Here is a 16,591-nt window from a genome sequence, read left to right on the forward strand (position 1 = left end):
TCCTTCCTTCCTTCCTCCCTTCCTTCCTTCCTTCCTCCCTTCCTTCCCATCTTTCCCTCTGTCTTTTACTATGAGTCTACTTTTTATGAAGAAGGGCCGCACAGCTCTTGATGCCACTTACTTAAAAAGCATAAGAGTAGTTACAGTTTTTACAATTCGATCTACTTTCAAAGGTAAAGGAAAAAAAAAAATTACATGGTGCTACTCAAGGTTCTCAGGAATTTTCCAAGGGTTTTTATGACCCAGAACAGTAGAAAGATTATAGGCCAGTGAGCGAGATGTTGACACAAGAAAAATCCATAACATATTATAGTTAGAAATACCCAAGAGGAAGAAATGGCCAAGGGAGATAGTTGCCAGTCAAACCAGAGGCTGGCTTAAATTTGCAGTTTTCTTGTACTATTTTCATTAAGTACAGAGGAGGGTAATGGTTTTGAAATTTTATTCTTTTTAAAAATATTTTATTTTATTTTATTATACATACAGTTTAGATTGTTAGTTAACATACATTTAGTTAACATACAGTTTAGATTGTTAGTTTAGTTAACATACATATTAGTTTCAGGTGTAGAATTTAGTGTTTCAACACTTCCATATAACTCCCAGTGCTCATCACGACAGGTGCACTCCTTCATCCCCATCACTTTGACTTTTTAAATGCACATTGATTTATCTATTTCTTCACACAGCACATTCACATCTTCTTATGCATCAGGCTCTATGCTAGGAGTTTGGTTCAGAGGCAGAATCATGCTGGGGCCTGCTCAGATGACACATAGGATACTTTTGTATGATGGCCAGTTTCAATATATTTGGAGAGTTTGAATGATAAAATATGCTTTCAGTGGCCTCCAGTTTCCTGGGGCTGCTTGGCAGTATCTCTGCCTTCCAAATGTGTTTCATGCTCAGGAGGTCCAGCTTCTTCTTCAAGTGTTCCTCCATCTGGCCGGGCCCCCTGCTGACTGCTTCTCCTAATCTGCCATGTATTATAAGTTCACCCCACTTTGTGTGTTTCCTGAGGGATCATTCTGCCCAGCTTCCAGGCAATGAGTCAACTGTTGAACTCATGGGGCTCTTCTGCCAACCTCCTTGTGAGTGATCTTGGGATCACTGCTTGGGCAGTGAATGGAAAGAGCAAGAGAGACTGACTAGTCCCTGTGAGGATGCAGAAAATGAGGACATAGATGACTTCATGGACCACTGTCTTAGTCAGCTCAGGGTGCCATAACCAGACACCATAGGTAGGATGGCTTAAACAATAGACATTTATTGGGGCGCCTGGGTGGCTCAGTTGGTTAAGCGACTGCCTTCGGCTCAGGTCATGATCCTGGAGTCCCGGGATCGAGTCCCGCATCGGGCTCCCTGCTCGGCAGGGAGTCTGCTTCTCCCTCTGACCCTCCTCCCTCTCATGCTCTCTGTATCTCATTCTCTCTGTCTCAAATAAATAAATAAAATCTTTAAAAAAAAAACAATAGACATTTATTTCTAACAGTTCTGAAGGATGGGGAGTCCAAGGTCAGGGTGTTGGTAGATTTGGTTCCTGGTCAGGACCTGCTTCCTGGTGGCTAGTAGACAGCTTCCTTGTCACTGGGTATTCACATATTGGGTGTGAGAGAGTTAGAGAGAGACAACGAGACAGAGAGACAGAGAGACAGAGAGAGACAAAGAGAGAGAGACGCCAGAGAGACAGAGAGAAAGAGAGAGAGACAGAGAAAGAGAGAGAGACAGAGACAGAAAGACAAAGAGACAGAGACAGAGAGACAGAGACAGAAAGAGACAGAGACAGAGAGAGACAGAGAAAGTGACAGAAGCAGAAAGACAGAGAGATAGAGAGACACACAGAGAGAGAGACAGAGAGACAGAGACAGAGAGATGAGACAGAGAGAGACAGAGAGAGAAGAAGCTCTCTTGTGTTCTTATAAGGGCACCAATCCCATTCATGAAGGTTTTACCATCAGGATGCAATTACCTCCTAAAAGCCTCATTTCCAAATACCATCACACTGGGGATTAGAGTTTCAACATATGAATTTAGGACGAGCACAAACACCCAGCCCCAACATCAACCACCAATAAACTCAGTAGCAGAACCACCCATATAAGCATTCCAGCGTTGATTTGAACAGATCAAGAGGTGGAATGCATCAGTAAACAGGTAGGGAAGTATTTTGGGAGAGCGGATCCTTCTTGCCTACTCCCAAATCACTGAAACTTGTTGTAAGTCTAGCCTACCAAATTAAGGTATATTTCTTGAAAATGTTTTTAAAAGCAATGTTAACATTTATTTATATATTACCTAATTCTTATGTGGCCCTTCTGTGTTGGAGGAAATTGCATGACCAACATTTCTGTCATGAATTTTGGGATAATGACTCATGGTGCAAGGAGGCTCCACTGCATTTGTTAAAGAAGTTCTGGGCCCTGTGCCGTGTTTCATTTCAATCTAAATATATCTGGATAATTACTCACTATGAAGTGAACTTAGCAAAAGGTGTGCTGTTAGCTTTCCCAATTAATGTGTCCATCTGCTTTTGTTTTCGAATTAAATTTTGCCTATGGTAACACACTGTACAGTAAATGTCCCTTTCTGACCTGTTCTGTTTCCTTTGATTGACAGGTTTTTTTGTTTGTTGTTGTTTTCTAGCTTAGTGTATGCATAATGAATATGAGAAAATAAAGGGATGTCTGAGGATGAGCCTTAATGAGGGAGACTTTGAGAGTCAGTTTGATGGTTTCCTGAACTCTGTAAGTTAGATAGTCAGAGTTGAACACCAGTTAATAAAAAAAAAAAAAAAAAAAAAAAAAAAAAAAAAAAAGCTAACTCCATGCCTGGCAGAGCTATATTAAGGGTTTATCTCCCTTGTCTCATGGGAACTAGTCCATCCCTGTGGGACATGCATTTCCACCTTTGTTTAGTAGAAAAGAGGACTGAAATTCAAGAGCATTAAGTACTTGAATTTGGTGGTGTAAAGGTTTGAGCTGCACACCGGTAACAGGAACCAGAGCACTCAGAGTGTGCTGCACTCAGAAGTGTTGGTGTATGTGAATGGAGATGGGGTGTGTGTCCCTGTGTGTGGGTGCATGTGCATGCATGTGCACGCATGCATGTGAATGTTTGCATGTGTGTGCATGTGTGTGTGCCTGTATGTGTGTGTGTGTGTGTGTGGCTGTCAGATACTTAAATCAGCATGGCCTTGGATGAACAGGGTATAAACAAAAGATTGAGTAAAAGCTAATGCTTTCTGGGAGGATATTTTCCAGTTTATAGGACCTCTGGGGATCAGAACAAACCCAGTGGAAGATGAGAGAAGAGACAGAAACCAGAAGCAAAGCCTATTGTGCAATCAGTTACAACGAGATGTCAGGCTTGGTGGGAGAGAAGCTCACATTACACTTAGTGAAGTCCATGGCTGGGATGGAGACCTTGGTATTAATGAGACTGAGGCCAGATTCACAGCTAAAATTTATAAAAAACAATCATTAATATCTGTTTGTCTGGCAGTTCATAATATTTTGGGGAAAAGTCTTGCAAGGATTAACAGACAAGTGTGTCCATAGAATGGACCACAAGCTAGGTGAGGCTGCACGCAACTGTCTCCAGGCATAGGAATTAACTATTTCCTGTACCGATCTTGGGGTATCTACCCCTGTGTCTAGGGAAATAGTAAGTCTGATATTATTCTTCTTAGCCTAGGATGCATGACACTGAGCTGTGTAAATGTAAACTCAGAGGAACAAGCTTGCAGTAGCTCTGCAGGGGGGATGCTCCTCACTTTCAGTGTTGCTTGCCCTGTGAGGCTGGGGACCACGACAGGGATGCAGGGCTTCTTCTCTGAATGCACTTGAAGCTTGCTTTCTGGGGGAGTGAGACGGACAGTCCAGAGGTCCTGGAGACTGGAGGGCCAAATTACAGCCCCAAGTTCAGAGTTGATGGGTGCGTATCTTCAGAGGGGGAAAAGGGGACAGTTTATTAAATACTCATGTGCCAGACACGTGATGTACATTAAAACTGATTTTCACAATGAGTTTGAATGGTATACCTTAACATATGTTATCATACAGATATGTTATCTTGTAGATGAAAAACTTGGGACTCAGAGTGTTTAAATAAATGCATCTAGTAGGTGACACACCTGGTAAGTAGCAGACTCAAAAGCACATCTGGCTGGTCCTGACTCCCAAGCCCCGGTCTTGTGCCCCTTCCTTTAAACCCCGATGTTTCCTGCAGGGCGAGTCACACAACTTGTCTGTTCCCCTGCCAAGAGGGACTGCTGCCACCTTGCTCACAGGTGTGTTGTAAGGAGGAAGTGAGAAAATCTATGAGCAGTGGTGAGGAGCACGGGCGCGTAGTAGGTGCTCAATAAAAGTAACTTCTCTTTGTCCCCCCGTGTTGCAATCTCCTGTAATTCTTGGGTCCCACCTGTTTCAGGACCATGGAGAGGTACTCTGTTTCAGCACCATGGAGAGGCACTCTGTTTCAGCACCATGGAGAGGCACTCTGTTTCAGAAACATAGCCTATTCAGGCAGGGCAGGAGATGGGGTTATTGTTTGATGGGACATGTGGCGCCAAGTCTGAGCTCCGCTGTGTCCCTGGAAAAAATGATCCTATGGATTTGCCCTAATCGTGATGGCACAGGATCCATCTTCACATGAACTATAGAGGAGCTGATGCGGGCTGTGGAGCCAGGTTCCCTCCCCGCCCATATCCTCCAAGGCACTGGCATGCTAAAAGAGATGATCTCTGACCTCGACTTTGGGGAGGTCTCTCCTCTGTGTCCGGTTAAGGTTGTGTGCCAAGGTCAAGGGCACCTGGATGGCTCAGTTGGTTAAGTGTCCAACTCCTGATTTTGGCTCAGGTCATGATATCAGGGTTGTGGGATTGAGCCCTGTGTCGGGCTCCGTGCTCAGTAGGGAGTCTGCTTGAGATTCTCTCTCCTTTTCCCTCTGCCTCTCCTCTCCTTCTCTAACAAAACAAAACAAACAAAACAAAACAAAACAACCACAAAACTGTGCCAAGGTCATACCAGGCCCCCACATGGCCAACAGCAGATCTCTCTGGCCCCAGAGGTGCACCCCTGCTACTGTGTTCATTAGCAAAGGCTCCTGCAGCTCATGCATCCCACTCACAGGACAGTCAGCTGTCCTTGTGCGACTTTGTCCTGCAGAATTGGGTCACTTACCACCGTGGACTTTCTTCACCTGCTCTCTGCATTCCTGGTTCCTGAACATGGTCTGTATGGACATTGTCACAAATAAATGCATACTGAGAAGATAATGGTGAAAATCAACCTATTGGTGTGTGCAATACAGGTATTTATCCTCCAGTTGGGGAGAAACAAGAGAGAAGAACAGTGTTTTAATCCCATACTGGGTTAAGCCTTTAAATACATTTCAGCACTTGAAATGTCGGGGCCCAGGTCAAAGCACAGTTGAAGTTTGTGTGTTCAGCAGGGAGGGTGGTGACAGAATGTTTCCCTTGGCCAAATCACATCTGAAAATAAAGATTTGCCAGGACCCCTCTGTCCCGGTTGGTGAGATAAGTGTACGAGGGTGACCAGGGGGACCCCACTTCGCATCTCCCGAAGCAGGCACTTCACTCATCGTGTCCCTGGGAGGCAGAGCAAACAGCTATGACACATGGCACCTGGCCCAGAGGGAAGCACCCACCTCCTCCTGCTTGTCTTCCTCCAGGGGCTGTTCCTGTCGGACACCTCGTCTTGGCCACCCGAATCAACAACAGGAAAAACATGCCTGTTGTCCGGTCACTCGGGCCCTCAACTGGCCCAGCCAATGGTCGCCCACATTCATCGATGTTAAATCAGCTCTTACTTCCACAGGGGAGGATATTTCTGGGCGCAGCATCTGCCCCCCTGCATTTGGTGAATTGCTCCATCACCAGTGCCCTTTCTGCTTTTGAGAAACTATCACCTGCTTCAGTGCCTCGGGGCCACCAGCCTGGTAAAGGATGGAAACGTGTCCTAGCACGGCCGATCCTGTCCCCTTCCCAGGAATGTGACTGTTGTATGGACTGGTCAAAGTCAGAGATGGTGGGGTCCCCTCCTTCACAGGTAGTGCTCTGGGGTGACGATCCCTTTCGTCACCTGCTCCTGCCGCCTCAACACCAGGGTCTTCCCTTGTGCAGTCCTTGTTTCTGTCCTGCTGTTTCTTTTCCTTTCCTTTTCTTCTTTTCTGTTCTTTCTTTTCTCTTTTCTTTTCTTTTTAGATTTTATTTATTTGATAGAGAGAGAGAGAGAGCACAAGCAGGGGGAGCGGAAGACAAAGGGAGAGGGAGAAGCCGACTCCCCGCTGAGCAGGGAGCCCGATGCAGGACTAGATCCCAGGACTCTGAGATCATGACCTAAACCAAAGGTAGACTAGTTTAACCGACTGAGCCCCCCAGGCATGTCTGTTCCGCTGTTTCTTTAGAGGTATCCAGTATCTCTCAAATTTCTTTTGTGATTAGGTTAGCTGACATGATCTGTCTTGCTCGAACATAAAGAACATCAAGACATGGAAACATCAATAAGATCATTACTGAAATGTATGCTTTCCCCAATCTTTGCTTGTACCAATCAGATAAACCTTAATTTCTCCAACCATCAAATAAATACCTGCTGTGAGAAATAAGGACACGCTGCATCTATGCCCCGAGTATGGTTCAGCATCACGCAAAACTAGCAGGGTGAGTGGACATCAAAGAAGCAGCCACACACAATCATACAGTTACCCTGCGTCTCTGCCCAGAGAGGACATGGGCATCCAGGTGGCCCTTGATGGAGGCTCCTGCAGGAACTCTCAGTCTTCCAAGGCCAGGTCCTGCTTCTGTGCATCCCTGGTACCTCGCTTCCAGTGCTACACCCGATTTACCATAACTTCAGATTCACTCAGCAGTGGTCCTGTCCCTGACTTTTCTTCTGTTCTTGTCCAGCTGTCTGAGCCTCGGCCTCCTCCAGCCTCATGCAGGTTTGTCTGGGGTTCCCCCAGGCATTCAGCCCCACCATACACATGGTTAGCAGGTTCCTCCCCAGAAACTCCACAAACTCCTGTACACTTCGTACTGGCTTAAAGGATCACAGAGTCTGCTGGCTTGAAAATTGCATTCTGTTTCATAACTTTCTTCCCCAAATATCTTTGCAAAAGCCTACGAAGCTCCTTGGAACTCGATTTGGAGACATGGGTCTGTCTCAGCCTCCTCTCCTAAAATATCAGGAAAGTGATGAGCAGAGAAGTCTAGTTGCTGCTCAACATCAGCTAACAAATTGTGGGCAGAGCCCAGATGAAAAACCAAGGCCTTTTTTTCCCCCACCATCATTTCACTTTTTATTAATTTAAAAATGATTTTCCACTTGTATGCTTTTATATCCCAGTCAGCATTAAGTAAAATCTGAGTGTAACTCAGATAAATTAATTGGATCTTTCAGGAGAGGGAAGCCAGGTAGACACTTTTACTGGTCCTCTTTGAGGTCATATCTGAGAATATTCTAGAAAGTAGAGAGGAAACATGCAGTAGGAAATGCTGCTTCCCACGTGATAATGTACAGACATGGGGATGAGGGGCAACATTTTTCCGTAAAACTGCACTTAGGGAGGGTCCTGGAGGAGGTGGGGGTCAGGGCATTTAGAAATTTCTGGAAATGTTGAAAGCTGGTGGCAGCAAAGGACAGGGAGATTTGAGTTGTGGGAACCACGTGTGAATGTCAGAGCCTGAGGGTCTGCTGGGGCGTTCAGTTTTTTTTTTTTTTTTTTTTTTTTAGGATTTTATTTATTTGACAGAGAGAGACACAGCGAGAGAGGGAACACAAGCAGGGGGAGTGGGAGAGGGAGAAGCAGGCTTCCCACGGAGCAGGGAGCCTGATGCGGGGCTCGATCCCAGGATCCTGGAATCATGACCTGAGCTGCAAGCAGAAGCTTAATGACTGAGCCACCCAGGTGCCCCTGGGGCCTTCAGTCTTAATGTAATGCAGAAATGTAATGTCTCTCAGCTACAGCCTCAACTAGAATTCCTGACTTGGTAGGTTTCGGTGGGGCCTAAGAATTTTCTTGTTTATTTTTTTTTATATATTCACTTAAAAAAAAGATTTATTTATTTGAGAGAGAAAGAAAGTGTGGGGGGAGGGACAGAGGGACTGAGATTCTCAAGTAGACTGCCGCTGAGTGGGACCCCAACATGGGGCTGGATCTCAAGACCCTGAAATCACGACCTAAGCTGAAACCAAGAGCCTGATGCTTAACTGACTGAGCCACCCAGGCACCCTGAAATTTACATTTCTAACAAGCTTTTGGGTCACACTGACACTGTTGTTCTCACCTACTTCTTTACAGTATTCCTAATTCTGTGTTCCCTGGAATTTTTGTAGTTAAGTCTATGGTAAGAGAACTGTCTTGTTTTTCACATGGTCCCAGAAATTCTGGAAGAATTCTGACCATATTCCATGCAACGTATTTACTGCAGATATTTGCCACCAAAGTGCCCTGGGTGTTACCAGTGAATGGCAATGTTATTATTTTGATCATGAATGTTACATCCACATTTTATTGAGTTTCAGACTTCAAAGAGATTCAGAAAAAGAAACACATCAGTGTCTACTCACAGCTATAAATTTGCTTGAAAACCTAATAAAAAGTAATTGGACTTGTAATAGAAAAAGAATAGATAAAGTCCAAAAAGTTCAAAGTTCAAGTTGCCCCTGACTTTTTCCAGCCCCGTTTATAGGCATGCCCTACAGACACAGGGATGCAGCTCCTGTAATCACAGGTCAGAGCAGAGGGGGCAGAGTTGTGGGGGATATTTCAACCTGAGGCCATGGGCAGTCCTCCTTCAACCCACTCCCTTCCCCACGATGCTGGGGCCTCCCAGCTGTCTTCTCCCTGCTCTTGTTATGTTGTTTGAGGTCTGCCATCTGCATCCGGAATTTGTTGCCCCTCCTTGACTGAGGCCTTAGCCCCTCCAGGTGGAGCAGAAGGAGCCCGGTGGGGCTGTCATGCAGGGTGGGTGCACAGGAAGGAGGGGAGAGATGGCCTCCCACCTGCACCCTGGGTAGAAACGTGAAGAACACAAGTGTGAGAGGCGCTTGGCTCCTGGAACCCAAACCACCTGCTGGAATGGACTTAGCTCTTAGCTGTCTTCAGGGATTCTTTCCTATTTTACCAGGAATAGCAATAAGACTGAGCCTGTGGACATGAGGGGAACTCTACGGGCATTTGGGTCAACCTAGAGCTGCATCTCTTGCTCTGGATTGGTTTGGGGTATTCTCAACACTGGTCTCATATTAGGATCCCCTGAGATGCTACCTGCTAGTTCCAGGCCAGAGATCCAGAGTTAGTTGTTCTGGGTGTGTAAGAAATGTGCCATGGGCAGGGCCACCTGGGTGCCTCAGTCGACTGGGCGCCTGTCTTTGGATCAGATCATGATCCCAGCATCCTGGGATCGAGTCCCACATCCAGCTCCTGCTCAGTGGGGAGTCTGCTTCTCCCTCTGTCTGCCGCTCCCCCTGCTTGTGCTCTCTCTCTGACAAATAAATAGATTAAAATCTAAAAAAAAGACATGCACCATGGGCACTTTTTTTCCAAATCTTGCAGAAAACTCCAGTGTGCAATGGAGAATGACGGCTAGGTCTTGAAGCTTGGTCCCCGCAGCAGCAGTATCTGCATTACCTGAGAAGTTGGTAGAAATGCAAATTGGGGTCTCACCCTCGACCACTGAGTCAGAAACTCTGGAGGCAGGGGCCAGCCCTCTGCATTTTCACGGATTACCCAGGCAATTCTGAGGTTTGCTGCTGAGAACCACTGACATGGATGAAGAGGCTTTGTGGAAAGAGTACATCATGAAGCCCAAGGAGATACCCGTATGATAAACAGAATGCTTGAATGGGAAAAAAAGCCACTCTGGGCACTAACATCCCCCTTGTTTGCCTTCAGTACAGTCTGTTGCATCTTTATTGTCAATAGCCCCAATACCTCCACACCATGACAGGGACAAGGTCACCATATTTAGGACTTGGCAGTGGGGGCAGTGTGAGGACCAGACAGGAGGGGAATGGTGGCTCTCTGATGCACAGGGTCAGGACCCCATATCCATGGAGGCTTAGGAGAGGACACCCCCAGTATGCACTGCATGTGGTGGAATTTGTGTTGACATGAAACAGAATCACCTGGAGAATTTGTTTTGATGCAGATTGCCAGCCTCTCCTCCCGGACATTCAGATTCAGCAGCTGGGAGGATCTACGGCATGTCTCAGAAAGTCCCAGGCCCAGCCCCGCAGGGACTAACCTGGGCAATGGACCGCCTATTTGCATTTAGAGGAATGCTCTAGTTGATTCCCCTGCAGACTGGCCGTGGACTTATTTTAAGAAACGTCATCAAACATGTAAGTTGTAAAATAGAAATCATCTTAAGAGGACAGAATGCCTTCAGAGCTCACCCAGCTTGGGGCTGGAGGAAGGGATCCAACAGCAGGCAGGGGAAAAGGAGAAGCTCCTGGGGTCCTGCTTGCCCACCACTCATTTCCCCTCCAGCAAACATGGGTGGTCCTCACATCACTGCCCCTCCCCCAGTGGACCCCCGCCCTGGTCCTCACTCAGGCTACCATAGAGCTTCTCTTCTCTTTCGACTTCTCCCTCCCAAGGACTTGAGGGTCTTGTGACTAGTGGCCCTTCCCTGTGGCGGAGAGGAGGTAGCCCCTCCCCCAGCAGAGCAGGTGCCCAGGCGACCCTAACTACCCCACTCCAAGAATCAGGGTTAGGAGAAGGAGTTTCAAAAGAGCCACTAACCCACAAGAAGTCCCCGGGGAAGCCTTCATGTGACTCCAGCTACAAGCAATATTATAAATACACTTTTAGAAACAGGTGTTTCTGTGAATGGGGGGAGGGTGGAGGTGTGGACCGCCCACTTTCTCCCAGGGGCGGGGCCTCCGGGGTGCCTGACAGTTTCCTGTTCCATCATGCCACTCCATTTGGAGTTGGGGCCAGGTCTTATCACTCGTACACCTGTGCCCCTTAGAAAGTGGGACAGGGAGGGGATGGCCCTTCGATACTGGGGACTGGCAGAGGTGGGGACACCTTGCAACTCAGAAGCAGGCACTCCTGGAAGGCCATGTGCATGTGCAATGTGTCATCTTACTTGATCCTTACAACAACTTTATGAGATACATACTAGGATGGACCTCCTTTTTTAAAATCGTATTATTATTTATTTGACAGAGAGAAAGAGAGAGAGAAAAAGAGAGAGAGAGAGCGCACAAGCAGGGAGAGAGGCAGAGGGAGAAACAGGCTCCCCGTTGAGCAGGGAGCCCGATGTGGAGTTCCATCCCAGGACCCTGGGATCATGACCTGAGCTGAAGGCAACCGCTCAACAGACTGAGCCACCCAGGCGCTAGGATGGACCTCCTTTAACAAATGAGGTCATTGAAGACTTCATGAGGCTAACTAACTGGCGCAAGGTCATGCTGGTAACCAGTCTCGGAGCTGTAGTTCAAATCCAGGCTCATGGGATGCATAAGCTGTATCCTTGATGGCTCCTGCCCTTAAGCTCTCTGCTGCCCCACCCAGGGCACAGGTCCTGGGGACAGGGATCCTTCCTGCACCCGCATGGTGGCTTCCGGAGCTCACTGAGCAGTAGGCAGCCAGGACCTGGGCACCACCCGGAAATGTGGCCAGTCTGCATCGACATGTGCTGTCAGCATAAAATACACAGTGGGTTTAGACTTACTATGAAAAAGAAAATGGACATTTTATTTTTATTACATATTGAAATGGTAACCTTTGGGACACCTGTAGCTAAAACTAGGTCATTAAAATGAATTTGACCTTTTCCTTTTTATTTTCTAAAGGTGGCCCCTGGAATATTACATATGTGACTCACGTTCTATTTCTGCTGGATGACACTGTTCTGTACAGTAGCTGCTCACAACAGCTTTATCGGAGAATTACTCACATTATTACTCAAATAAATAATAATAAGACAGTTCATTTGCATGAGGTGTCTCTCTGAGAATCTGAGATGCAAGACTGCAAATCACTGCAGCTGAGGAAAATAGAAGTCAGGTGAGAAGGAGGGAGGGCAGCAGGGGAGAGAGTGGAATATGGCCGTGGGAGGAGGAGGTGGGCTGAGGATTGGTCCTCCTCCCTGCACCCAGCAGTCCTCTTCCCACTGAGTCACAGGAAGCAGGCGGTGAGTGATGGTAAGTGATGGAGCAACAGACACGGGCTTCACACCCTTTTCCTGTCACACTGACAGATGCCAGTCCCCTCAAGGTCATAGACACTCGGGGTCTCACTTCCAACTCCTCCCCTAGCTTATGGCTAATGAAGCCCTTGAGGCTCCCTGCCATGTTGCACCATGACGGGTCCAGCCTATCTTGCCAAAAAGAGGCAGAGAGCTAATTTAGAAAGGTCACCGGCAATATTAGGAAATTAGGTGCAACACGTGAATCGAAACGCAATCAGTTCACCCATCGGGGTCCTGCAGCAAGGATCCCGCTGTGCCCTTCTCCAGCGGCATTTCTGGGAAGCTGGTGTTAGCTCATCTCCAGCATGAGGAGCATTTGGACAGGAGCTCAGAGAACTTTCACAGTCAGCTCTGACTTCTAAAACCCTGAGGAACCTCGGTGTTTTCTATCAAATAAATACAAAAGCAGTGTTTCTGCATGGCCAGGCAGCTCAGAAAAATGTTTACCAGAGCTTCAAAAATGTCAGCCACCAATCCCTGCTTCCCACCGTCTAAGTAACTGTATGTCAGAGGCTTTCTGCCTCCGAGCCAGAAATCAGAACCTCTCAGGGCTGGGTTTCTGGCTTTTGTGTATTTCTTTACCTCGATCTCATTGCTTTATGCCAAGAACGTAGGCTTGTATCAAGCTGCCTGAACACAGGGGAGGTAAGCCACAGAAAGTTGCTGTCCTGGAGGCCAGAAGCCTGAGGTCAAGGTGTCTGCAGGGCTGAAGTCCCTCTGCAGGCTCTGGGGAAGGGTCTGCTCAGGCCTTTCTCCTTCCTTCTGGTAATTCCCTGACTTGTGGGCTCGTAACTCCAGTCTTTCCGTGGCATTGTCTCTGTGTGTGTCCCCATCTCCAAATATCCCCTTTGTATAAGGACAATGGTCATATTGGATTAGGAGCTTGAACAGCAGGGCCTCGCCTCATCTCAATGCACTGCATCTGCAAGGGGGCCGTTCTATGGGGCTGGAGGTTAGGGCTTGTGTGAACTTGGGAGCGACACAATTCAGCTCATAACGGACATGCTGCCCACTTCCCGTTAGGAGTGGCCGACCCACACAGCTTCCCCCTTGCCCACTTCCCTGCACAAACTCTGCTGTGCCTGGTCCTGACAGCTTGGCCCTGGGTCTTGGTCCCTGCCCCTCTGCTCTACCTCCTTCCTGGTGAGTTTGCCGGTAACCTTTCCAGCCTCCTGCGGCGTGAGGGTCCTTGTGGCTTTGAAGCCCATGCACGACTTCTCAGGAGCTCTGGCTGTGGGCATTTGCAGGCTGGTTCTCCGACGATGGGACCCCTGTGGGCTGCACCCACTTTGCACCCTCCAGCTCCCCAGGTCAGGACCACCTGACCCAAGGGCTGCTCTCAGCTCCCTGCACAGGGAGCCCAGCCTCAGGATTTGCTGTGTGAGCAGGCAAAGCCCATGCGGCTCTGTGTGGCTCTGTGCGGGACGAGAACAGTGGCATCTCCTGCCAGACAGATAATCTCTGCTGATGGATGTCTGGCATCCCAAGGTTTGAGGGAGCTAAGTGGCTCCATTCATCACGCAGCAACCCTATGCCTCTGTCCCATATACAAGGCACCCCTTGTGGGTCTTCTGGATTTTAGCAGAGCCTGAAGCCGCAGGTAGGTGTAGTTACCACTGTTTACTGGGTGCTCACTGTGGGTCAGAGCCCTGCCCAGCAGCATCCCGGTGCCCGCCCGCCCCTCCTTTGTGTCGTAATGCCTGTCCGCATTCCCACTCGTGGAATTCAGGAGCACAGAGCCTTGCTCTCCAGGTCACAGAACATGGGGACAGCTACAAATAAGTGCCAAGCAGGGATCTGGCTGGTGCCTCTCTTCCACACCCTGATTCTCCATCTGCACAAGTCTCTGTCTCATCCCTTCGAAGGAGTCCTTGATGGGAGTCTCTCAATGCTGTAACTGGGGGGACTTCACCTCCTTGGGGTGTCTTGGTGGCACCTCTCCATCCTGGCCTCCCAGACTGGAGGCTGATTTCCTTCTCCCAACCCTGGACGGCCCTGCCGCCCTCATAGAGGCAGGACCGCCTCAAGGAACCTGGGTTAGAGTCTTGTAAGAGAACCCTCCTGAGGTTGGGGAGTGAGCACAGCCTGACACCTGGAGCCAGAAGGGTGGCTGTGGGACAGAGACGCTGGTGGTGGTGAGGGGTTCCCTTCACAGCTCTGTGGCCAACACTGGGGCTGCAACTGATGTCCCCAGGGCTGAGCAGCACATCCAGTCCATATTGCCATGTGACTGCCACCTGTCTGGGTCTCTAGCATCACTGGTGAGCAGAGAAGTCAGTCGGCCCCACCAGCTGACAGTGGGGAGCACCATGCAAAGGCTGTGTGCATGATCTCAGTTCTCCTCACCTCCCTCTAGGAAGGAGGGTCTATTGTGACTTCAATCATAATGATGAGCACACTGAAACCCAGAGAATTTAAACGGGGGAAACAGATGCGAAGAGTCTGGGTGAAGCCCGGGAGCCTCTGGACCTTGGAGGTCCAGCTCTCCAGAGACCTGAGAGCTCGGGACATATTTCTCCCTTGCCATGGGAGTTCGTCTCTTCCCTGGATGGTCCAGCCCATCAACTTCAAGGTGTTTCCAGAGAGCAGGAGCCAAGACCACCTGTCACTGCGTGCTGCCCTTCATCAGGAGATGTTCTTCCTGGGAGGACTGGAGCACCAAACACAGTCACTACGCAGGGCACAGGAGTGGGACGGAGAGTGGTCGGTCTCTTGAGAAGGGAGTAGGACAGGACCGAGGTTAAAGAGCAGTAAGAATCTAACGTCTCTGAAAAACCTGTAAAAAGCAAAGGAAGTATGATTCTCTAGAAGGCTCCTGTTTAGTCACTCTGGGCTTCAGGGCATGCAGATGGTTGCTGTGAATGCAGACTTTGCACACTGACACACATACAAGCAGGGCCCAGCCCCCATCCCAGGAACAGGTCATTGGTGGCAGGAGCCTGGCTGATGAGCCCTGGGCAGTGGAAGAGCCTGGGGGCGGGTAGGCCAGGCCAGCAGGAAGGGGGCCGCCCTGCACACAATGGGCGTGGCTGATGCTCCTGCGGAGCCCAGTGCTGGCAGCCACAGAGGTTGGCGGGGGGGATGTGGCGCAGGCGGTCGCAGCCGGCAGCCCCCTCTCAGACACCGCTGAGTCACACTGGGTATCTGTGGGAGGTCAGTAGCAAGTCCCAGGGCTTCTGTCCAGGCATTGACTCCCACTGCCATGATCTGATAAGTGGGCCACATCACCTCCTTTTTCCTCCTTCCTCCTCCTCATGCCAGGCTAATAAAACCCTAATGCTTCTTTATAGGTGGTCTGTTCTTTTCCTTGCCCGTCTTGGTTGCTAGCAGTTAATTTTTCTTTGTTAGAACCTTTTGACTTTTCAGAGCACACAAGCCAAATGCTTGAGGTGCTGTGAGCCAGTGAGTTTGCATTGGAACGGCTCTGCTCCAATCCCGTTAGCTACAATTGCGGGGCTGGCTTAGGCTGCCTGTCACAAAGAACCCCGTGGAAGCCTCAGTAAACACTATTAGTCCTGAACGAGTGATGATAGCAAAATCAACTCTAAGCTGCCGATTAAGCTGAAGCTGATCTAAGCTTTGGGCTAATGGAATGATATATTCATTGTGCTGTATAAGAAAAAGGAATGGGGACTGGACACCTGCCACATTTCATAAGCAAGTGGAATTATGCAAACACTGCATGAGGTAACAAATGACTTTTTGTTTCCTGGAAGCTGTGTGCTTCAGCAGGGCAGGACTCGGTGGTGCTGCTGGTTTCCGTGGGCCCGCCCATGCAGAATCGAAGGTGTAGTACAGCTGTCTTGCGTTCCTCCTTCTGGAACTCCCTGCATTTGCCACTCGCATTTGGAGACTGTCAGAATGCCCATGGAACAGTGAATGCTCGTCTGGAAGTGGACAAACTGGAACAGGCCCCAGGGGTCAGGGGTTTCTGAAAACTCCTGATAGTAATGGCATGCTAGTGAGTGTCTTAGCTCAAGGAGGGTTGCAGACCCTGCTTCCTTCCACCTTCCTCCCAGTGCAGGAATCACGGGCTGGACTTAAGATCTATTGAAATGCTGATGATAAAAATAACAGTATATCAATTGGGCATTAAAGGAAAAACCTGCCTTATTGACCTGCATGGGCATGGTGGGCATTTTAGAAAGGTTGAGGACACAGGCTGAAGAGTAATCCAAACACACAGACTCTACAGACACAGAAAAAATCAGGACGAGTTTATTGTTCATTAAAAGGGAGCAAAAGCGCTGTTCTTTCATATTTTCTATTGATAACTGAGTAACTCGGCCCATCCAATGGACTTTTTCTTCAGGACACCCTATGGCTTCCTATAGAAGTTGTGATGTGGAGATTAATTGAGAAGAA

The sequence above is a fragment of the Neomonachus schauinslandi genome, chromosome 12 (genome assembly GCF_002201575.2).
Source record: "Neomonachus schauinslandi chromosome 12, ASM220157v2, whole genome shotgun sequence".
NCBI classification, from domain to species: Eukaryota; Metazoa; Chordata; class Mammalia; order Carnivora; family Phocidae; genus Neomonachus; species Neomonachus schauinslandi.